Source organism: Hevea brasiliensis, chromosome 12 (genome assembly GCF_030052815.1).
Source record: "Hevea brasiliensis isolate MT/VB/25A 57/8 chromosome 12, ASM3005281v1, whole genome shotgun sequence".
Lineage (NCBI taxonomy): Eukaryota > Viridiplantae > Streptophyta > Magnoliopsida > Malpighiales > Euphorbiaceae > Hevea > Hevea brasiliensis.
Window position 1 is genome coordinate 39,173,409 of NC_079504.1, and position 10,046 is coordinate 39,183,454.

Here is a 10,046-nt window from a genome sequence, read left to right on the forward strand (position 1 = left end):
CTGTAGTTAATTTTTTGATAATAATGAGCACACAATAACCACCACATCCAATATCCTTGCGAGCATACTTGATCACAATAGGTTGATGGGACCTAATCTTTTTGATTGGCTAAGAAATTTAAAACTTGTCCTGAACCTAGAACGTATTAGATATCTTCTAGACTCAAAGGTTCCTGATTCCTTACCTCCAGAGGCCACTCAAGAACATGAGACTTTGGACAAATGGAAGGAGCATGATATGAGAGCTAAGTGCTACATGCTCGCTTCTATGAGTAATGAGTTACAGAAGTAGCATGAAAATATGCAAGTGCAAGTGAGATCCTCCTTCACCTGCAAGAGTTGTATGGTGAGCACAACAGGAATGCTAGGTATGAGATATCTAGGTAGCTATTTGGAATGAGGATGTCTAAGGGACAGAATGTTGGGGATCATGTCCAAAAGATGATTCGGCTGATAGAGCAGCTGGAACATCTTGATTTTAACATGAATTTCCAACTGCAAATGGATTTGATCCTTCAGTCCCTACTTGAGTCATTTGGGAATTTTGTGACAAATTTCCATATGACTAAGCAGGAATACACCTTGGCTGGTTTACTTAACATGCTGATTATTGTCCAAAAGAATATATTGGGCAATAAAGAAAAAGAGGTAGCTTTGATTGCATCTTCTTCTGCTGAAAAGTCCAAAAAGAAGAAGGGCAATAAGAATAAGAAACCTCAAATTCCTTGACCTTCCAAGAAGATAGCCAAACAGAAGGGCAAGACCGAAGCTGACAAAGGCAAAGGAAAGTGTTTCCATTGCTAGAAGGATAGGCACTGGAAAAGGAATTGCCTAGAGTATAGCAATCTAAATGAATGTAATGCCATGATGAAAGTCAACTCAAGTTCAAAATATATTTGACACTTAAGATTAGGTCATGTTGCAGAAGATAGGATTGCAAAGCTGGAGAAAATGGAGATTTTATCCTCATTCGATTATGAACCTACTCCAACTTGTGAATCCTGCCGTTAAGGTAAAACGACTAGATCACCTTTTGTTAGACAAGGGCTAAGAGCTAAAAATATTTTGGAATTGATAGATAGTGATGTATTTGGTCCATTTAAGGAAATGGCTAGAGGCGGTTTTCATTATTTTATTACTTTTACTGATGATAAATCAAGGTTTAGGTATTCAACTTTCCTATGGGACCCATTCCATTACCCCGAAGGACATCTACATGCTGATGGGCCTACCAATGACCCGTGATGACTCGCCTAGTTTGATTATAGAGCCTGAACTGAAATATCAACATAAGGGGAAGTTTACTTCTTATGCTATTATGATCTCTTCTAGGATAGGTACCACCACCATTGACTGCATCATTTTTATTAATGCCTCCTATCTAAGTACCTATTCTATCTTGCATCTAGTCGTCCTTCTATTGAGCTTCTTCCTTTGGCTCATTTCATAGATATAGGAGGTGAGTGTGCTTTGGGGAATATGCTTCTTGACTCCATTTATTAGGCACTAGCTCAAATAACTTGATGCTCCTCTAAGTAAGGTGAATGAGAGTTTTTGGGTGGTCCAGTTATGGCGTTTCTCATATTTCCCTCAATTGTTAAGTTCTCTACTAGCTCTTTTGATTAAGGTCTTTGGTTTTAGGGTTATATCCTTTGCTTATGACTGGAGTACTGATCAAGTGTTGCAGTTTTTCCTCAGCCTATCTCCCAAAGGCTATGATGACTTTACACTTTTTGACTCTTCATAGGATCTTACTCTACTTTAGCTACCCTAGTGGTTGAACCAGAGTGATGCACCTTCTAGTGAGAGCGCTATTTGCACCTAGGCCTCTTTTATTGCTATGAGACCTTTACATACTGGCACAAACTTTGGTACCATGCTAGGAGTGGCTAACCCAGGATTGGAGCTGTATATGGCTTTTTTCTAGTCTCGATAGTTTGGTTTGATTCAGAGCATCCCATCCCTGGCACTTTCCTATAACCTAGTTGATGGGACTAAAGCTTCTTTTCATCAGTATTAGATCATTCTCCATGTATACAGGGACTCCAGGATCTGCGAGATAGCTTAGTTGTGTTTATTGTCTTCCCCTACCTCTACTGCTCTTACCTTCCATAGTTAGTGGACTTGTAGATTCTAAGAGTCTGTAAGTTTTTACAAGCGCTTTGCTTATTTCTCAGTCTGTCCAGTAATAAAAGGTGGCCTAATCTTAGCTTTCTCCTCTTGCCAAGAATGTAAAGTTCATCGCACCATGTTTCAGGCCTAAGGTTCAAAGTGCTTCACCTTCTACTACTAAACTGGAGAAAAACCCTCCTATTTCCATTGTTCCTAAGCATTTAAGCTGTACGACTGTCAGGACTAAAGGTCCTAAGACCTCTGCCATGAATCCTATTGTGATCCCTGCTGCTTTGAACTCTGATTGTGCTAACTCCTCTAAGGGTACTTCCACCACAGATATCTCTTCTTCCTAGGATGCTATTTTTAGTGATGGTGGAAGAACTACTACACTTGCCTTGATTAGAGAGATGACACTGAGGTAGTAGAGGAGTTTGATTCTCTAAACGATATGCAGTTAACTTCTCTTCTCAAGGTTTGTTACTTCACCTTTTGTACATTACTATTCCCTCTCACTATATTAACTCCTTTTTTTTTTTATGCAGGTACTAGATCCTTAGGTCATAATGACTTTTATTAACCCTACTACCACTTCCATAGCAGCATCGATTAATGAGCCTAATGCTGTTGCTGCATTAGTTGTTCCTGTATCTCCACTGATTAGCTTTTAAATTGTAGATAATCCCTTTTCTTCCCTAGATCTCTCATTATTCACTGACCTCGACGTTGATTCTACTAGTTCTCCCCTCAAACCCTTGGCATCTGCTATTAGTGCAGCCAAAGAGAGACTGAGCTTTTGCTTACTCTAGAGATTAATGACCTTTCAGAGGATCAATAGGGCATGATACTATCTTTTCTTTCTACTTTGGCATCTTCTAAGCCAACTGGGCAGTTTGGTGACTTCTGAGCTTAGCTGTCTAATTTGTTCCCTGAGCACTTGGATAGGATGAGGACAGCCAAATCTCTTACTAAGGAGATTCAAGAGTTCATGTCTCAGAAGACTAGTCTTTGCTTCTCAGGTGAGCTTAGATCTGGAAATAAAAGAGCAGATTACTACACTGGATTAGCGGGTATTTAAGCTAGAGGCTGAAATTGCCCAGGTAAAGGCCTAGAGGGCCTCATTGCTAGATCGGGTTGTAGAGATGTGGGTAGACTACACCTAGAGTGTTAGGAAGATAGATGCTAAAGGCAAGCTTCTAAAGGTGGCACTTTCTCAGATGGAGTTTCAGATTCAGAGCCGTTATAGCTGCCTTAACTTCCTTTCTTCTAGCAGCAGCTATTGGTCATCAATTCAAGCAGCTCTTTTGTCCCTGTTTTAGATTTGATTTGATATTTGTACTTTTATGGCATGTAGTATAGTATATTATATGATAGTTGTTTGACAGCTTTTGATGAACATTTAGCCATAGATTGACTCTTTCATTTATATTAGTGGCTGACAGACCTACTTTTACATAGCTATTTTAACTTTACATGTGCAAATACATTGAAAACATTGTCGTATGTTAGCTTTTATCTATTCTAGTGCTTGCAAGAATCTTCAAGAAAGCCATGGGGTCGGCCAGGTAGGGTGGTAGGTTTGGCTAGGTGGGGCTGTAGGTTCAGCCTTAGCTTTCCTCCTCTGGCTACTTCTGCATTTCCCACATAGTGGGAAAATATTTCTTTAGCTACTTGCTATTAATTGTTTTTTTATGTGTCTCCCCTGCAAGGCTAGCCAACCAATATGCATTTCCTCTAAGTACCCAGTTCAGTGAGAAGGGTCTTTTCTAAGTCAGAGACCATTTGCAAAAAATTTTGTCCTTAGCACCTACTAGCAATATAGTTTTCCAAACCAAGTTACCTTCCTGGATGTCTTTGGATCCTTTTGTTGTAAATCCTTAACACCTTTTTCTTTTGTACAGCCATATGGTTAAAGGCCAATATGCAGATTTTATCTAATTCTTCTAACTCCATAGCCATTGACTTTGTGTATTCTCGTAAACTCAAGTTGTTTTGTGTTGCCACCCTAAGTGAGGGAACTACTACCTCAATGGGAAGGACAACATCATACCCATAGGTTATGTCAAAAGGGCTCAGTTGTATTGCATCTCTCCAAGAGGTTTTGTATGCCCATAGTGTCTCTGACAATATCCGATGCCACTCCCTTGGGTTCTCCTCGATCATCTTTTATAGGATATCTATCAATGTTTTGTTGCATGCTTTTGCTTGTCTATTGGCTTGAGCATAATATAGAGTTGAAGTGAGTAGTTTTATACCATAATCTTCTACAAAGTCTCTCATGTCTTACCTAGTAAATATAGTCCCTTGGTTAGTTGTGATAGTCAGAGGAATTCCAAACTTGTGTATGATATGTTCTTTAATGAAGACAATTACATCCCTTTATTTAACTTTCTTTACAGGTATCGCTTCCACCCACTTGGTGAAATAATCTGTTGCAATAATAATAAAGTTATGCCCCAATGAAAATGCAGAGTGGATCATTCCAATAGGGTTTATCGCCCAGCCTCTAAACGGCCAAGGCTTTAAGATGGGGTGCATTTCCTCTGCTGGCCTTCTTCTAATTGCACCATACTTTTAGCACTGTTGCCATCTCTTAGCATAGGTTATACAATCTTTTAGGATTTTTAGCCAATAATAGCTGTATCTCCTAATCAGCCATCTCATTTTCACGTTGCCTAGTGTACCTCACAGATAACTTCATGCACTTATTGCATCACCCTCTAAGCCTCAGAAGGGCTAAGGCACTGAAGTAATAAGCCATTGAAGTCTTTTCGAAACAATTCTCCTTCCAGTAACAAATAGTTCAAGGCTTGCATTTTGATGTGGTGAGATACTTTAGCCATAGTGTCGACACCATATTTTGGCCGACCCCCAGAATCAATAAACTTCGAAACCGATCCCCAGCACTAAAGTCTCCCTTTGACAGCCAATTACATTTCCGATCTCTCTTTGCTAGAAAACCACATTTCCGATCTCTCCTCACAAGGAATTGAATCAATGCTAAGTCCTCATGTCAGTTAAAGCCTTACCGGTCTATTAAATCACTCACCGACCTCTCAAACCAATTGTCGAATCTCCTGACCAGTCGAGTACATTCCCGATCTCTCTTGTCAAACAAAATTGAACCGACACTAGATCTTTATGTCACCGGTCTTATTACCGATCTCTCATTTAAAGTTTAGGAATAATCAAGTTAAGATTCCAATTCGGTGTAATGATGATCTCGATCTTAAGTGGGTTCGCCAAATTTCCAATTTTAATCAAGTCCCGTTTAGCGTCGGTTCCCTATCGATCTCATGCTCATTGTGTTTTCCGATCTCTCACACTTAGGTTAATAATCACTTTCAGTTGCTTCGATATACTCAGACAATCAAGTGCTTAAGTAATTTAGAGATTTTTCGATCATAACCATTCACTGAACAAAAGAGGCATTTCATTTCATTTCATTGCAGAATTTGTACAAATCATTCAGCTGGAGGATCACCCCCAGCCTGATCTACATTTTGCCCATCCCCTCTCTCACCCTCAGCCTCCTCCTCACTATCCTCACCCTCACCCTCGGGAGCCAGGTCTGCCATCCAGGAGAAGTCCTCCTCGGGATAACGCTTCTTGAGCTCAGCCAGGAGATCTCTGTGAGCGTTCACATAAGCACCGGCCACTCCGGTCACCATTTCTTCTTCTTTCGCTTTGAGCTCCTCAGCAAGATGAGCGAGTTGAGCAGCCTCATCAGCTCGGAGCGCCTGAACTCCCTCGAGAACACGGTCTCGCTCGGCCAGAACACGAGACTGTTCGGCCAGCTTGTCCTCATAGAACTTCATCCGCCCCTCAATTTGAGATATGTAGTCCTGAGCGGACGAAAGTTGGGATCGGAGAGAAGACACCTCATGATTCATCCTCTCGACTTCCTTACCCAGGCGATGAGCCTTCTCCCGGACCATGTGCTGGTTCACCAAACACTCCACGTTCAGGCTCATAGATCTGGTCAGGATGTCGTCAAGACTATCCGGAGACAGCCTATCCCGATCCTCCCGTAGGCAGATAGAGGACGCCAGGACCTTGGCGAAACCAGGGTTCTCTCGAACCGTGCGATTTTTCTCCAGTGAATGGACCAAGACTTGGGCACCGCGAGAAAGGGGCCTCACCTGTTGTTGGGAAGGACCCCCTTCCGCGCCCGGAACAACTGGAGGAGGTGGAGGCGGCTCTTCCCGGCGAGGAGGAGATCGGATCACTTCCACCTCGGGGATCGGCGGTCCCGAAGGTTGAGACGAGCCTTCTCGTATTTCCCCGGGCTCATGACGAGGTGTCTGCATCTCCTCGGCCCGCTTCATCTCCCATACCTTCCGGGAGATCTCCCTCTTTTCGCAGGCTCTCCTTGGAGGCTTAGCCGCTTGCCATACTGCACAAAGAAGAGTCGGTGAGATCGCTAAGGTCACTGAGATCGAGATGTAGAAAATACCGATGCGAGTCGGAGAGTGAAGCCCGCGATCTTTGCCGGTGATCAATTCCATAGTCCAATGGTGCAGCTCGGCCGTCACTGCATCCAAACAAGAGAACTTCTCTCTGGATGCCTGTTCCTTCAACTCCATCACCATTGCACTCTCTTCCCTATTCAACACGAGACGCTTCGGAATTAAGGGGCCTTGGTGTAGCCAGCTACGAGGGAAACCCTCAAAGCCGTTCGAAATTTTGCTCCTTAGAATGAAGAAGCGGTTCTTCCAATTTTTCAGAGAGGAGGGCAGATCGGTGAAGAGCCCGCAATGTGGCTTCGCCTGGAAAAACCAGTACTCGTTGTCCTTTCGACGAGTTAACCTATGCAGTTTGGCGAATACCTTAGGCGTAGGATGGAATCCCTTAGCTCGACAGAGGCCTCGGAAGGCTACTAAGATCCGCCACGAGTTCGGGTGAACTTGAGCTATGCAAACTTGGTAAAATTTTAAGACTTCCTTAAAGAAGTCGTCAAGAGGGAACCGCAGCCCGGCTTTCAACTGTTCTTCGTATACTATAATCATGTCGTTCTCTTCGAAGAAATGATCGGCCCAGTGATCGCCGTGACACCGGATAAGTTCATATGAATCAGGCTCAATGTTGTACTCCTGGCTGAACGACTACAAATCGGTTTCTTGAAGGACCGATGGCAGCTCGTCCATGGGAAGATTATCTCTCCCTGAAGAAGGTGCATGCCTTGATGATGCCGCTTGTCCCCGAGCTGGAAAGGAGACCCTAGGAGGTTCAGGTCGGCGCTTGGCCCGACCACCTCTACTTCATCAGATGACCACGAGAACTGGATGGAAGGAGGGCTCGCCGCTCTTTGACCTTCGGCACCACTCATTTTCAAAGAAAATAAAGAATTTAAACTAAAAGAAGGATCAAAACCCTTACCGGAGCTTGATCGGAGTCGGAAGAACTTGAGAAAACGAGAGAATTTTGAAGTTGTTCGCGAGAGACTGAGAATGGCATAAGGGAGTAACTGGCAAACCCCACCCCTATTTATACTCATCCGAGCATTAAATGCTCACGACATCCCAGGCGGTGCATCGGGTAGCGAGATTTGCCAGCTGTGTCTGACACGTCTCATGAATTTTCTGGAAATTCCACAAAGAGATCGGCTAACCAGAGATCGGCAGATTAAGATAAATATTTTGAATTGCGGATCGGTTTAGGGTCATTTAAATTAAAGGTCGGATCGGGTAAATGCTTCAGAGATCGAAAAATAATCAATGTAATAACAATAAAATGATAGTGGTCAAAATGAAATTTTATTTCTGAAAAGGTCAGATTACATCATTTGGGCGATCTTCAAAGATCGGGATTACACAAAAGTTGAATTACACCATTTGGGCGATCTCTAGAGATCGGATTACATCAAAAGGCAAGTTACATTATTTAGCCGATCTCTGGAGACCGGCATCACTTCCTATCTAGCGAGGGCCCATGTCAAAGCCTAGTCTCGTGGCTGAGTCAAAAGATGTGTCTGATCAGGAGACCGGCCGTTGGATAGATGTACAGCTTAGATGGGGTGACTATGACTCTCATGAGGATGTAGAGTCATTTCTATTGTCATCGACCAGAACCGAGCTGTAGTTGGGACGCCCAATATGGTGAGGAGCCAAATGAACATCAGAGGGCAATCACCAAGGTTGAGGGTAATGTTAGCAGTCTTCTCGCCCGAAATTGGATCGTCAATTATATTGGCACAGTGATCCGAGATCGGTATGATCGATATTTTTGATCTTGATCGGGAAATTAGTCCAGTTCTCTCACTGTCATCAAAAAAGGATGTCATTACATCCCGATCACCGGGGTCGTAAATTTTTGATCGAGTGCGAAGAAAATGGCGGAAAAGATCAAAACGATCCAGAGGCCATTAGATCCAGGAAAAGTTATATGATGAAGAAAGAAAGAAAGGTGAAGAGGATGGAATGAAATGTGGAAAATACCCCGGTCGAAGCATATATATATAAGGGAGGGTCTGAAGCATTTATTACTAGCGGAAAACGAAGCGAATGTCTTGGTAACCGAAGCAATAAATGCTCTGACTGAATTGACCCGGGTAGAGGAGAACGGCCTGGAAGGAGAGAGATCGTGAAAGGCATTCGAAATGAGAGAACCGGAATAAGGTCGGAAGGGATAGGAGATCGGAATACAAAGAGAATAAGACAACTTCTAATAACCGTCGTCAGAATCAGAGCCGAGGTAGTTAAAGCGTCGCAGACGAAATCCTCATCGCACGCCTCAGAATCGACCACATTGTTGACAGGCGCCAGAGCATGTCATGGCAGTCCTGTACATCCCAATCTCCACCGTTGATCTCACTTGTAAGGACGAACCCGGAGCCCTTGGATCAAGGGAGAAGATGACAAGACCAGCGCCTTTCACTCCTAGCCCTCAGATCGCCCCGGACAAGAGGATTTGGGACCGTCAGATTGAAAGAAGAAAAGGACAAATATTCTGAAGAGTGATCTCAGCCGTTCATTTTGATTCTCTTTAATTCTTGAGCCTCGGATCATGTCCTTTGAAATCTTGACCCTCCATCTCCCTCAAGATAGATCCTGACCCTTCAGGGGAAGCACCCGGTCCCTATAAATACCTGCATGAAAAACTGTTCAGGGGACGGACAAAAAAGAAAGGAGGTAGTTACTATAGCGGAAGAACTCTGAAATTTAATTCAGATCGTTACTCTGCTTTCATAAGAAGAACTTTTGGAACCAGTTTTCTGAAGTGTTTTCTTAAAAGATTTTGAACACTGAAACTCTCCATTTTCAGCTCGTTCATTATCCCGTAGCGTTCACATTTTTCAGTTCCTTGTTATCTTTATTTTCACTTCCATCGTCCATGCTCAATCTCATTTAAACTCGGGTACAATTCTGACTCGATTGCATTTAGTGAAGCACTCTTTGTTCCAAGGCGAACCTTAGTCTCCCGGCTATCAACTTGCAATCTTATTACGTTTTGTGATTCTGTAGTTAGTTCACTAGATTCGACTCCTTACAGGTCAGTGTTCATATTGCCATTTTATTAAGTTTAGTTCTTGTTTTACGTATTTCCTTTCTTCTTTCTTTATGCATGTTATTTTTTTTAAGTTCATATCACGCTAGAAAAATACAAAGAAAGGTTGTACCCTAGTTTATTTCTGTGTCGGCCAATCCATACCTTTGTTAATCTTTATTATTTCTGAACGCAAGTCATCTAGTCCCATGTAATGTATAAGTGGTTGGATGAAATGTAGGTAACGGCAACTTAAGAGTCCTTTTGAAATAATGAAAGGTCTAAATAATAAGCCAGGAAAATGGTGAAGCCGAGTCACTAGAATAACTCAATAGGTCATTGGGCAAGACGTCATAAGACAAAGTAAAACCAAACCCTGGATAACTAAATGGAATAGATCGGCTATCGACAAATGCTGGTGAGGTGACCATATTGGAAGGTCGGAGGAT